Source organism: Gossypium raimondii, chromosome 7, assembly GCF_025698545.1.
Source record: "Gossypium raimondii isolate GPD5lz chromosome 7, ASM2569854v1, whole genome shotgun sequence".
In the NCBI taxonomy this organism is placed as follows: Eukaryota; Viridiplantae; Streptophyta; class Magnoliopsida; order Malvales; family Malvaceae; genus Gossypium; species Gossypium raimondii.
The window spans coordinates 34,386,136-34,399,694 of NC_068571.1; positions in this window are offsets into that span (position 1 = coordinate 34,386,136).

Consider the following 13,559-nt stretch of genomic DNA (forward strand, 5'->3'; position numbering starts at 1 on the left):
AGAATGTTTGTCAATTAAGCACAAATAGATAAGAATACACTTGAGCTAAAGAATTACAATAAAAGCTCACAAGTGTGTAAAAGAAAATTTTAGAAGTATTGGACACAAATGTTGTTTGATTGATGATTTTTGCTTGGGTATACTTCTTGTTGTTGTAGGATATTTGGAAGCTGGTATTTATACCCCTAAATTGAATTCCAACCATTGTGGTTCTTGGAGAGATGAATAGACCCGTTGAGGATGTGAAAACCAGAACATTTAATTCACCTGCAACAATGAGTATCAATACCAGATAAAAAAGTATCGATCATTTTTGCAATAAATGCTAAATTCAGTGATCGTTGGAGCTAAAATATCGATACCTTACAGAAAATATTGGTACCATGTAAAAGGTATTTATACCGGACCGATACTTAGCTAGTTTTGTGAAAAACATAGGTACTATTTTTCAAGTGGTATCGGTATTTTGAAAATATCGATACTTGGCTAAAAAGGTATTGATACCTGTAACAACCCAATTTTCAGTGGTGTCGAAAACAGTAGTTCAAGACTACTAAATCCGATGAGTGAATTTGAAAATTTTATTATTTAGTATTTACGAGTTAAATGTGATTTTAGGAAGACTTTTGAAATAGTGATTTGTGTTTTAGAAGAAAGTATTAAGTTAAGTGGTTTTGAAAACGAGGTTCGAGACCTCGATTTCATAAACCGAGCTATACATATTTTTTATAAATATTGATGAAGTGTCATTAAGTTAGTATTAAAGTTTTGTTAGAAAATTTTAACGTTTTAATAGTTAATTAAGTAAAAAAAACTAAATTGAAAAAGGTGCAAAACTTGTTAATTCAAGAACTAGTGATTAAATAGCTTAAATGGTAAATAAGGGAGGACCATAAAGGCAATTAGACACCTATTAGAGGCTTGGGCGGCATAAGCAGAGAAAAATCTTGAAAGGTGATTTAGGGGCAAAGGTCATTTGGGAAATTAAGGTGAAAATTAAAACAAAGACCAAATTGAATTTCTAGACATTTCTTCATCAATCTTCAGCAAACAGCCATAGGACAGCTCCTAAGGCTGGTTTTTCATAATTTTACTTCATGTGAGTTCAATTGTTTCCTTTTTCTTGAAATTTTTATGTTTTTGAGACTTTTACGATTAGGTCCAGTTATCTATTTCATTAGTTTTTGATTTTATGGGTAATTTTGAAAGTTACCACTGATGAGTGATGGATTTTTTGATGAATTAACATGGATTTAGAGCTTTAATTTTGTTATATGATGATTTTATCAAGTGATTTGAATAGAAATTGATTTTAGGACCAAATTATGAAAAGATTAAATATTAGGGTTTGATACTAAAATTCTATTAATCAAAGATTGTATGATAGTTTAGAATATTTAGATAAATTTTAGTTAAGAAAAATTAGCTCATTTGATAGGCTAATTGGTGAGGGACTAAGTTGCAAAAATAGTAAAAGTTGGGGTAATTGTGTAATTTAAAAATTAAGGAATTAATTGTGAAGTGAATTAGAATTTAAATATATGCTAATGAATGAATAATTTTATATTTTAAATCAAGAGCCCATAGATAATCGAGAAAAAGGGAAATTAGCAAAATAGTCCCTGAACTACTACAAATTCCATAATTTAACCCAAATAAGTTCGGATGGTTAAATTTTAATGTTATATGTTAATTTGATAAATGGTATTAAGTATTTATTCATATCATTTGTTGAAAATAAAATTATTCTTAAATTTATGAAATTGAATTAACTATTCGAAACAAACGGAACGTGGGATTGAGTACAGTCATTCAGTGCAAAGGAGGAATTAGCGGCAAAATACCCAAGTAAACCAAGGTTCAGCAGTTGTTGTGAACTTTCGTGTTTACTTTCTGTTTAACTCTCATGAGCTTCAGTTAACTCATATGAGTTTCCCTTTAACCCTAATGGGTTTCCGTTTAGTTCTTTTAAGCTTTAATTTAACCCTTATGGGTTTCCATTTAGCTCTTATGAGCTTTCGTTCAACCCTTATGGGTTTTTGTTTAGCACTTATGTGCTTCTGTGTAGCCTTCAGGCTTCTGTATATGATTTACTTATATCCGTAAGACGGTCTCTGATTTGACAAGGGTTGGTAAGTCACATAGGGAATTAATGTCTGAAGATTTATAGTTATTATTGATATTGATACGAAATAAGTGAATTCATCAATTGAAGTTGTGTTTGGCAGGAATAATATATTGAATGATTTACTTAAATGAATTGTTATAGTATATTCGATAAGATTTATGTTTAAAAGCCAACGAACTTATTAAGCTTCATTAAGCTTACTTGTGTTGTTTAATGTTCTTGTAGATTTTCGAGAAGTCGAGAGGCCGGATCAACACATCGAGCCACACTATCTAACTTGTTCCGGTAGATTTTGCAATACATTTTATGGTTTATATGGCATGTATAGGGATTGAAATGGTTGAGTAAACGTCAAGAATTACATTTTGTTTATGTTTCAAGTTAACTTATATATGTATGGTTTTATCATGTTTGGTATAGTATTAGTGTGGTTAATGAATGGTTAGTTCCTAGGCTTAGTGATGAATAAATTGGTAAAACATGTTGATATAAGTAGTTGCATGTGTGAATTATTTTATGTTCTAATTAGAATGTTAGAATATATGTGATAATATGATCATATTAAAGTTAGGAATTGGTTGCTTTAGAGATCTTGTTATGGCTTATATGTATTAAATTTGATGTGTGTATGTTGAAGTCAAGAATGGGTGAGAAAAGAGGCCATAAAATGACCTATTTTCGTCCACACAGGCAGAGACACAAGTGTGTGTCTTAGTCGTATGTCACACATAACCTAGCACATGGGCATGTGGTCTGGTCGTGTGTTCAATGTATCTTCAAATTGCGAAACAGAATGCCCAGGTTTTTGCACACGGCTTAGTACACAGGCGTGTGGCTTGGCCGTGTGACCCTTGTACCTTTCTCATGGCCTAGCATACGGGCGTGTGGTTGGCCGTTTGACCCAAGTCAAAGAGTTACACGGGTATAGACATGGGCTGGGACACGACCGTGTGCCTCACATCGAATGCCCACACGGCCTAAGACATGGGCGTGTCTCCTGGCCGTGTGAGCCACATGGCTGTGTGTCCCCTACTCCTAAGAAAATTTTTGAGATTTTGGGAAAAATTTCCTAGGTACTCGGTTTAGTCCTGATACTTCTAAGGTGTATATTGGGCCTCGTGGGGTCATTCAAAGGACAATATGAATATTTTATGATCAGTTTCTAATATGTTTATTAAATGTTATAAAATGTTCGTATTTATTCTGTAAAGTTTGGTAATATTTTATAACATTTTTTCGACGACAAATAAAGGTTATAGGTGTTGTATTTATTGGTATCAGAGCTTCGGTTTAGCCGATTCTTGGAACGAATATAGTGTGTAAAGTGTATAGAAATACATGCCATATAAATATGTGATAGTGTGATGTGTATGATCTGATCTAACCCTTGTTTTTCTTATAGATTGTAAGGATGTTAGATAGATCTAAACATGTTGATCATGGTGAGGTCAATAGTAGAGTACAGAAATCTGGACATGGGACAAGTAGTAATGTCCCAATTCCTCTTGCTCAAGAACAAGAATTTAAAAACATGTTCTTTGGGTTTATGAATCAATGGTTTAACAAATTTATATAAGAGAGACATCAGGCTCAACAACCTTTTCCCTCTACTGTACCACTTGTAGAGCCTCCGGTTGCACCTCCACCTCCTCTGATGACTGAATCCAGTAAACGTACTTCGATAAAAAACTTAGAAAGTGTAGGGCCGAAGAGTTTCAGGGCAGATCAAATGATGATATTGTGAAAGCTGAATATTTGCTTCAGAACACAATAAGAGTTTTTAAGGAAATAACTTGTTCTCTCGAAGATTATCTGAGATGTGTTGTGTCATTACTGAAAGAAGAAGCTTATAATTAGTGGTCTACTATTGTGGCTGTAGTCCCAAAAGAGAAAATCACTTGGGAATTATTTCAGAGTGAATTTAAAAATAAATATGTCGGTAAGAGATACTTGGATAAAAAGAAGAGGGAATTTCTTGATTTGCGACAAGGAAATCAGTCAGTAGTTGAATACGAGAGGGAATTTGTATGCATCAAAAAATATGCTCAGAAAATTGTACCAACCGAAGAAGAAATGTGTATTCGGTTTGAAGAAGGGTTAAATGATGAAATCAGAATGAGGATTGGAGGCACAGAATTACAAGAATTTGTCGTTTTGTGCAGGTCGTGCTCAGAAAATGAAAGAGGTGTACAATAGAAAAATGCAACAGGATAGAAGGAATAAATAATCCTACAAAAGACGTTCCTCCAAGTCATTTTCAGAGAAAAAGTCTAAAAATGATTTCAGTCGGGCCACCTTAACGCCGGAATGATCAAATAAGAATAAGGCGACTCAACCTGATTTCGAGGTATCTATTAGACCTACTGCTAGTGTGGGCAGTGTACAGAATCCTAGGCCCAAATGTAAATATTATAGAAAATATCATCCTGGTGAATGTAGAGGCAAAACGGGTGCTTGTTACAAGTGCAAAGCGACAAACCATTTTATTCGAAACTGTCCTCAATTATAAAGAGATGAGCAAGAGCAAAAAGAGAAACAGTTGGCAACTTCTCAACAAAGTAGACGTTTAGGCCAAAACAGTGCTACTGGAACAGCTCATTCGGGTATGAAAGATTCTGCTGCCCGGTCAGAGGCTAGAGCACCTGCACGTACTTATGTCATCCGAGTAAGAGAAAAAGCTATAGCTCCAAACGTGATTGCTGGTACATTCTATCTTTTTGATGTTATTGGATATGCATTGATTGACCCTGAGTCCACGCATTCTTATGTTTGCACTGCATTAGTAACAAAAAAGAAATTTTCTGTTGAGTCTACTGATTATGATATTCAAGTCACTAATCCATTAGGCCAAAGTGTGATAGTTAATTTAGTATGTTGAAATTGTGCACTAAAAGTAAAAGGCTGTGAATTCCCTATTGATTTAATGTTGCTACCCTTTCGGGGATTTGATGTTATTCTGGGAATGGATTGGTTAACGAAGCATGATGTTGTAATAAATTGTCGAGAGAAACATATTGATCTGAAAGATCAGATAGGGGAGGTAATTTCGGTTGAGTCAGAGAATCCAAATGGTACTATTAGAATTATTTGAACTTTTTCTGCTCAAAGATTGTTGCGTAAAGGTAATGAAGCATTTTTAGCCTACATTCTTGATACTCGGGATTCTGAATCAAAGATAGAACAGTTATCAGTTGTTAATGAGTTTGCTGATGTGTTTCTTGAGGAATTGCTGAGTTTACCATCTGATCGTGAAGTTGAGTTTGTAATTGATGTGGTTCTGGGAACATCTTTAATATCAGTAATACCATACTGTATAGAACCAGTTGAGTTAAAGGAGTTAAAGGCACAGTTGCAAGAGTTATTAGACAAAGGGTTCATCAGGCCGAGTATGTCTTCTTGGGTGCACCTATCTTATTTGTGAAAAAGAAATATGGTTCCTTGAGACTGTGTATAAATTACAGACAGTTGAATAAGGTCACAATTAAAAATAAATATCCTTTGTCTCGTATTGACGACTTGTTTGATCAATTGAAAGATGTTGCAGTGTTTTTGAAGATAGACCTTATATCAAGGTATTATCAGTTGAAGGTCAAAGAGTGTGATGTGCCAAAGACTGCTTTCAGAACTCGATACGGTCACTACAAATTTTTGGTAATGCCATTTGGTTTGACCAATGCCCCTGTTGCTTTCATGGATTTAATGAATCAGATTTTTCAACCTTACTTGGATAGATTTGTGGTTGTGTTTATCGATGATATACTGATCTATTCAAAGACAGAATCCGACCATGCGCAACACTTGAGAATTGTGCTACGGACTTTGAGAGAAAAACAGATGTATGTAAAGTTTCGCAAATGTGAATTTTGGCTTCATGAAGTTGGATTTATGGGTCATATTATATCAGCAGAAGGGATTCGAGTAGACCCGAGTAAAATATCAGCAGTGATAAATTTGAAAACTCTAAGGAATGTTTCTGAAGTACGAAGTTTTCTCGGTATAGGCGGATATTACCGCCGTTTTGTCAAGAACTTTTCGATGATTTCTTCGCTGATGACCAGATTACTATAGAAAAATGTTGAATTTGTTTGGTCTGAGGAGTGTCAGCAGAGTTTTGATCAGTTGAAGAAATTGTTGACAGAAGCTCCGGTTTAACCTAGCCAAAATCGGGTGTACCGTATGTTGTATATAGTGATGTGTCTCTAAATAGATTGGGTTGTGTATTGATACAGTCAGGAAAAGTAGTGTCCTATGCTTCTCGACAGTTAAAGCCGCATGAAAAGAATTATCCTACACATGATCTTGAATTGGCTGCAATTGTATTCACTTTGAAGATCTGGAGACATTACTTATATGGCGAGAAATGTTATGTGTTTACGGATCACAAGAGTTTGAAATATTTGATGACTCAGAAAGGGCTGAATTTGAGATAAAGATGGTGGCTAGAGTTACTTAAAGATTATGATTTGGTTATTGACTATCATCCGGGGAAGGCTAATGTGGTTGTGGATGCACTTAGTCAAAAGTCGTCCTTGTTTGCACTTCGAGCGATGAATGCTCATTTGTCTATTAATGAAGATGGTTCTGTGTTAGCAGAATTGAGAACAAAACCTTTGTTCTTTCAAGGGATTCTGGAATTGCAAGATGAGGATCCAAAATTGGTGTCGAAAAGACAGATGGTTTAGGATAATCTAAATTCGGAGTATAGCATTGATGATAATGGTACGTTGCATTATCGCAGTAAAACTTGTGTTCTGCATAATCCGGATTTGAAAAATGATATTCTTTCTGAAGCTCATAGTAGCATGTATTCCATTCATCCAGGAAGTACGAAGATGTATTGTGATTTGAAACGGAGGTATTGGTGGCTAAGTATGAAAAGAGAAATTTGTGAGTTTGTAGCAAAATGTCTGATTTGTCAACAAGTTAAAGCAGAACATCAGAGGTACCAATGGGTTTGTTACAACCTGTCATGATTCTTGAGTGGAAATGGGAGCATGTCATGATGGATTTTGTATCCGGACTACCTGTGACTCCGAGAAAGAAAGATTCGATTTGGATGATTGTTGATAGATTGACTAAGTCGGAACATTTTATCCCAGTCAGAACAGACTTTTTACTTGAGAAGTTAGCGGAATTGTATATAGCAGAGATTGTGAGGTTACATGGGGTTCCAATATCCATTATTTCTGATCGAGATCTGAGATTCACGTCGAGATTTTGGAGTAAATTGTAAGAGGCTCTACGTACAAAGCTAAATATCAATATAGCGTTTCATCCTCAGATTGACGGGCAATCAGAACGAGTAATTCAGATTCTGGAAGATATGTTGAGATGCTGTATACTCGAGTTTGGCGGCAGCTGGGAAAAGTATTTATCTTTAGCTGAATTTGCATATAACAAAAATTATCAATCTAGTATAAAAATGACACCATTTGAAGCTATTTACGGAAGGAAATGTAAAAATCCATTGTATTGGTCTGAATTGAGTGAATCCAAGCTAGTGGGAGTCGACTTGATTCGAGAAACTGAAGATAAAGTTTGAATCATTCGGGACAGTTTGAAAGCTGCTTCTGACCGTCAGAAATCATATGCATATTTGAAAAGAAGAGATATAGAAATTGCGGTTGGTGATCGAGTGTTCTTAAAAGCCTCTCCATGGAAGAATGTGTCACAGTTTGGTAGGAAAGGAAAGTTAAGCCCAAGATTTATTGGACCGTATGAAATTATGGAAAGAATCGACCTGGTAGCTTATAGATTAGCTTTGCCTCCTAAACTTGAGAAGATTTATAATGTGTTCCATGTATCAATGTTGAGACGGTACAGATCTCATCCTTTGCATGTAATTTCTCATCATGAATGGAGTTACAACTGGATATGACGTACTCGAAAGAACCAGTGAAGATTTTGGCTCGAGAGGTTAAGGAATTGCGAAATAAACGAGTACCATTAGTAAAAGTATTGTGGCATCGTCATGGTTCGGAGAAGGCTACTTGGGAAACAGAGGAATTGATGAGATCACAATATTCGAATCTATTTTCAGGTAACAAATTTTGAGGACGAAATTTCCTAAAGATGGGAGAGTTGTAACAACCCAATTTTCAATGGTGTCAGAACCAATGGTTTGAGACCACTAATTCCGACGAGTGAATTCAAAAATTTTATTGTTTAGTATTTACGAGTTAAATGTGATTTAAGAAGACTTTTGAAATAGTGATTTGTGTTTTAGAAGAAAGTATTAAGTTAAGTGGTTTCGAAAACGAGGTATCGAGACCTTAATTTCATAAACCGAGCCGTAAATATTTTTATAAATATTCATGAAGTGTCATTAATTTAGTATAAAGTTTCGTTAGAAAATTTTAACGTTTTGATAGTTAATTAAGTAAAAAGGACTAAATTAAAAAAATGTACAAAACTTACTAATTCAAGAAATAGTGATTAAATACCTTAAGTGTTAAATAAGGGAGGACCAATAAGGCAATTAGAAACCTATAAGAAGGCTTGGGCGGCATAAGCAGAGAAAAATCTTGAAATTAGGTGATTTAGGGGAAAAATGGTTATTTGGGAAATTAAAGTGAAAATTAAAAGAAAGACCAAATTGAATTTTTGGACATTTATTCATTAATCCTCAGCCAAAAACAGCTGGTTTTTTATATTTTTACTTCATGTGAGTTCAATTCTTGCCTTTTTCTTGAAATTTTTATGTTTTTGAGACTTTTACGATTAGGTCCAATTATCTATTTCATTAGTTTTTGATTTTATGGGTAATTTTTAAAGTTACCATTGATGAGTGCTAGATGTTTGTGATGAATTAACATGGATTTAGAGTTTTAATTTTGTTATATGATGATTTTATCAAGTGCTTTGAATAGAAATTGATTTTAGGACCAAATTGTGAAAAGATTAAATATTAGGGTTTGATACTAAAATTATGTTGATCAAAGATTGTATGATAGTTTAGAATATTTAGATAAATTGTCAATTAAGAAAAATTAGCTCATTTGATAGGCTAATTGGTGAGGACTAAATTGTAAAAAGCTGTAAAAGTTGGGGTAATTGTGTAATTTTAAAATGAAGGAATTAATTGTGAAGTGAATTAGAATTTAAATATATGCTAATGAATGAATAATTTTATATTTTAGATCAAGAGCTCGTAGATAATCATGGAAAAGGGAAATTAGCAGAATAGTCCCTGAACTACTACAAATTTCACAATTTAACCCAGGTAAGTTTGTATGGTTAAAATTTAATGTTAAATGTTAATTTGATAAATGGTATTAAGTATTTATTCATACCATTTGTTGAAAATAAAATTATTGTTAAAGTTATGAAATTGAATTAAATGTTCGAAACAAACGGAACGCGAGATTAAGTACAGTCGTTCAGTGCAAAGGTGGAATTGACGAAAAATTACCCAAGTAAACCGAGGTTCAGTATTTGTTTCTAACTTTTGTGTTTACTTTCCGTTTAGTTCTCATGAGCTTCAGTTAACTCATATGAGTTTCTGTTTAACCCTAATTAGTTTCCGTTTAGCTCTTTTGAGCTTCAGTTTAACCCTTATGGGTTTTTCGTTCAGCTCTTATGAGCTTCCGTTCAATCATTATGGGTTTCTGTTTAGCACTTATGTACTTTTGTGCAGCTTTCGGGCTTCTGTATATGATGTACTCATATTTGTAAAACGTTCTCCGATTTGACAAGGGTTGGTAAGTGACATAGGGAATTAATGTCTGAAGATTTATAGTTATTGTTGATATTGATCCGAAATAAGTGAATTCATTGATTGAAGTTGTGTTTGGTAGGAATAATATATTGAATGATATACTTAAATGAATTGTTATAGTATATTCGATAAGATTTATGTTTAAAAGCCAACGTACTTAGTAAGCTTCATTAAGCTTACTTGTGTTGTTTAATGTTCTTTGTAGATTTTCGAGAAGTCGGGAGGTCGGATCAACACGTCAAGCCACACTATCCAACTTGTTCCGGTAGATTTTGAAATACATTTTATGGTTTATTTGGCTTGTATAAGCATTGAAATGGTTGAGTAAACATCAAGAATTACATTTTGTTTATGTTTCAAGTTAACTTATATATGTATGGTTTTATCATGTTTGGCATAGTATTAGTGTGGTTAATGAATGGTTAGTTCCTAGGCTTAGTGATGAATAAATTGGTAAAACATGTTGATATAAGTAGTTGCATGTGTGAATTGTTTTATGTTCTAATTAGAATGATAGAATATATGTGATAATATGATCATATTAAAGTTAGGAATTGGTTGCTTTAGAGATCTTGTTATGGCCTATATGTATGAAATTTGAGGTGTGTATGTTGAAGTCAAGAGTGGGTGAGAAAAGAGGCCATAAAATGACCTATTTTCATCCACACGGGCAGAGACACAAGTGTGTGTCTCAGCCGTATGTGACCCACGGCCTAGCACCTGGGCATGTGGTTTGGCCGTGTGTCCAATGTATCTTAAAATTTTGAAACAGAATGCCCAGGTGTTTGCACACAAGCGTGTGGCTTGGCCGTGTGACACCTGCACCTTTCACACAGTCTAGCACACGGGCGTGTGGTTGGTCGTTTGACCCAAGTCAAACAGTTACACGAGTACGGACACGGGCTGGGACACGGTCGAGTGTCTCACATCAAATGCCCACACGGTCGGCCACACGGGCGTCTATCCCCTACTCTTAAGAAAATTTTTGAGATTTTGGGAAAATTTTCCTGAGTACCCAGTTTAGTCCCAATTCACTTTTAAGGTGTATATTGGGCCTCAATGGCTCATTCAAAGGACAATATGAGTATTTTTATGATTGATTTCAGATATGTTTATTAAGTGTTATAAAATGTTCGTATTTATTCTGTAAAGTTCGATAATGCTTCATAATCCTGTTCCGACGACAGATAAGGGTTATGGGTTTTACAATACCTTTTGGCCTGGAGCAATTCTGACTTGTTTAAAAATTAGTTTGACTAGTTGAAAAAGTCCTTAATTAAAATCATTTTAACTTGATTTTGAGATTAAAAAAAATCTAAGGATGAAAAATTTTATCTCATAAACTTCATTTGTGAAATCATTTAGTCAATTTTGTTTAATTTTAACTTTTATTCAAAAAAACCCTTCAATTTGTTATATCAAAATACATTTTCAAATAAAGTTTAATTTAACATATCGTTAACAAATTTTTATGAATTGAGAGTTTTCCTCTTTTAATGTTCATGAGTGATCAATTTTTTGAAAAAGTTAAATGAGAAATTAGATGAAATTGATGGATTAGATCTATAATAATATGATATTTAGGATGTTTAAAAACATGTTTGGGGATTAGGAACAAAAATTGAGCAAGGAAATCTCTTATTTCGATAAAACTAACTAGATTTTGGTATTGAGAAAGAAGAGTTTAGATCTACGTTTTTAATGTGATTTGAATACATTTGTAGCTTTTCATAATGTGTTTACATTGTGTTTAATATGTATGAAAAGTGTCAGAATCATCGGAAGCCTTTACAAGCAAGGTGAAAGGGAAAACAAGTTTGTTTGAGCTTTCGGTGTGTGAGTGGAACCGACTAGGTGAGTGATCTAGTGTGTTGCATTTATGCATTTATGCCTAATCACCTATCTTAAGTTCCAACTGTAAGTGATCCTGTTCAAGCTTATGATATTTTTTTAATAAATGCTCAATGTTGTGATTGATGTATAGGATGTGTTATCATGATATATGCTATGTGTATATGACAATGAATGATAAGCGACTTGCTGGATTTATGCACACTCATGTGATTTTAAGTGAGTGTGGCTCTTTTAGCAATTGAGATAGCACTTGTGAGTACATTAAAAGTGATGTGTATAAGTGTTTTTAATAAGTGAAAGTGTGCATAAAACAATAAGTAATTGTGTGTATGAGTGGATATGTCGGCATTGTGATCTCTTGGAATCATTGAATATCATTGGCATGCCATAGGATTGTGAGTACTCACTATTATTTGCTTATGGTTGGGTGTTTAGGCCCCGGGATTGGTTTGGAGAGATAAGGGAATGTTGAGCTTAGATCCATTCAATGGGACTGATTGGTGTGTTTGGAGAGTGTTAGCTTCATGCTACACTTATATGAGACTGATATAGACTCTTTGAGTCATTTGGAGTGTTTGGAGATCCGCTTATCCAATGCATATGTTTTATACATGTTTCATTGTCACAATATGCCAATATATTAACATGAAATGCTATGAGATATGCTTGATGCAATGACATGAATAGATGTTATATAATGCTTTCTATTAACCTTGATGTTGTGGATTCTTTGTAGCACTCTTTGAGCACTCTTTGAGCACTCACTGAGCTTGATTAAGCTTACACTCTTAAATTATTATTTTTGTAGAGAAATAGTTAATAAAGGTGGGAGAAGTGAGCAAGCAAGTGATCCATCCAAAGCATCCTATTTGAGTATGTATCGTGTTTTCAATTATAAAAAGCAAGGCAATGTAGGACTATTCTAGAGGGATTTAACCTTTGATATGTTCCTAGGTTGTAAATGGACATTATGGACAGTTTAAAAGGTTTTTGGAACTTTGGATTTGCTTTTGGAAAGATGCTAGTGATGGTCAATTTGAGCATGCATGGTAATTGTTGAATTTTGTGATAATTTGCATGCAAGTCTTTTGGTTAACATGTGGTATGTAGGTGGAATGGCATGTTGGACAGTGAGGTAAGTTTAAAAATGACCAAATGGTATGAAATGGACCTATAATGCACTTACAAATGCATGAGACGTAAAATTGGTATGTTGAGTATTTTGAATGGTGAATTTTAAAATGCTTGCTAGCATAGCTAATTGGTTAGAGTGTCAAATTTGGATAATGTATGTCTTAGTGTAATTGAGCATGTATTATAAGATCTATAAATTCTATATGACTTGTTTAAATTGAGAAATTGGCCTAAATGCACGAAATGGTATGTCTAGAATTGAGTCAAAGTGTCAATTGCAGGTTTTGTGTTGTTTCTACAGAAATTGGAAGTGATGTCGCGACGACGTTTGTATGATGTCATGATAAGGGATCAACGTCAAGACACCCTTTTACATGTCTTCAGATCACATCGTGATGAGGGTTTCGCGTGGTCACAACGTGAAAAATTGTTGGTTTTTGGGAAGTTTTACTAGCCTTACATTCTAGTCCTGATTTTTATGCAATGCAATTGAAGTCCTTAAATGCTATGAAATACCTTGAAATTTTGCATGATTAAGTGGTATATGTTTAATTTCATAAATTTACTTTTAATTTTGCAAAAATATTTTTTGGGTATTTTTCTAAATTTATGATTTAGTCCCTAAACCTTTATTTTAAAAATTAAATGAGTTTTACTTATCAGATTTGGTTCATTCTTCCAAATATTGTTTTATATGTTACTCTAAAAGCTAAATGTATGATTAAT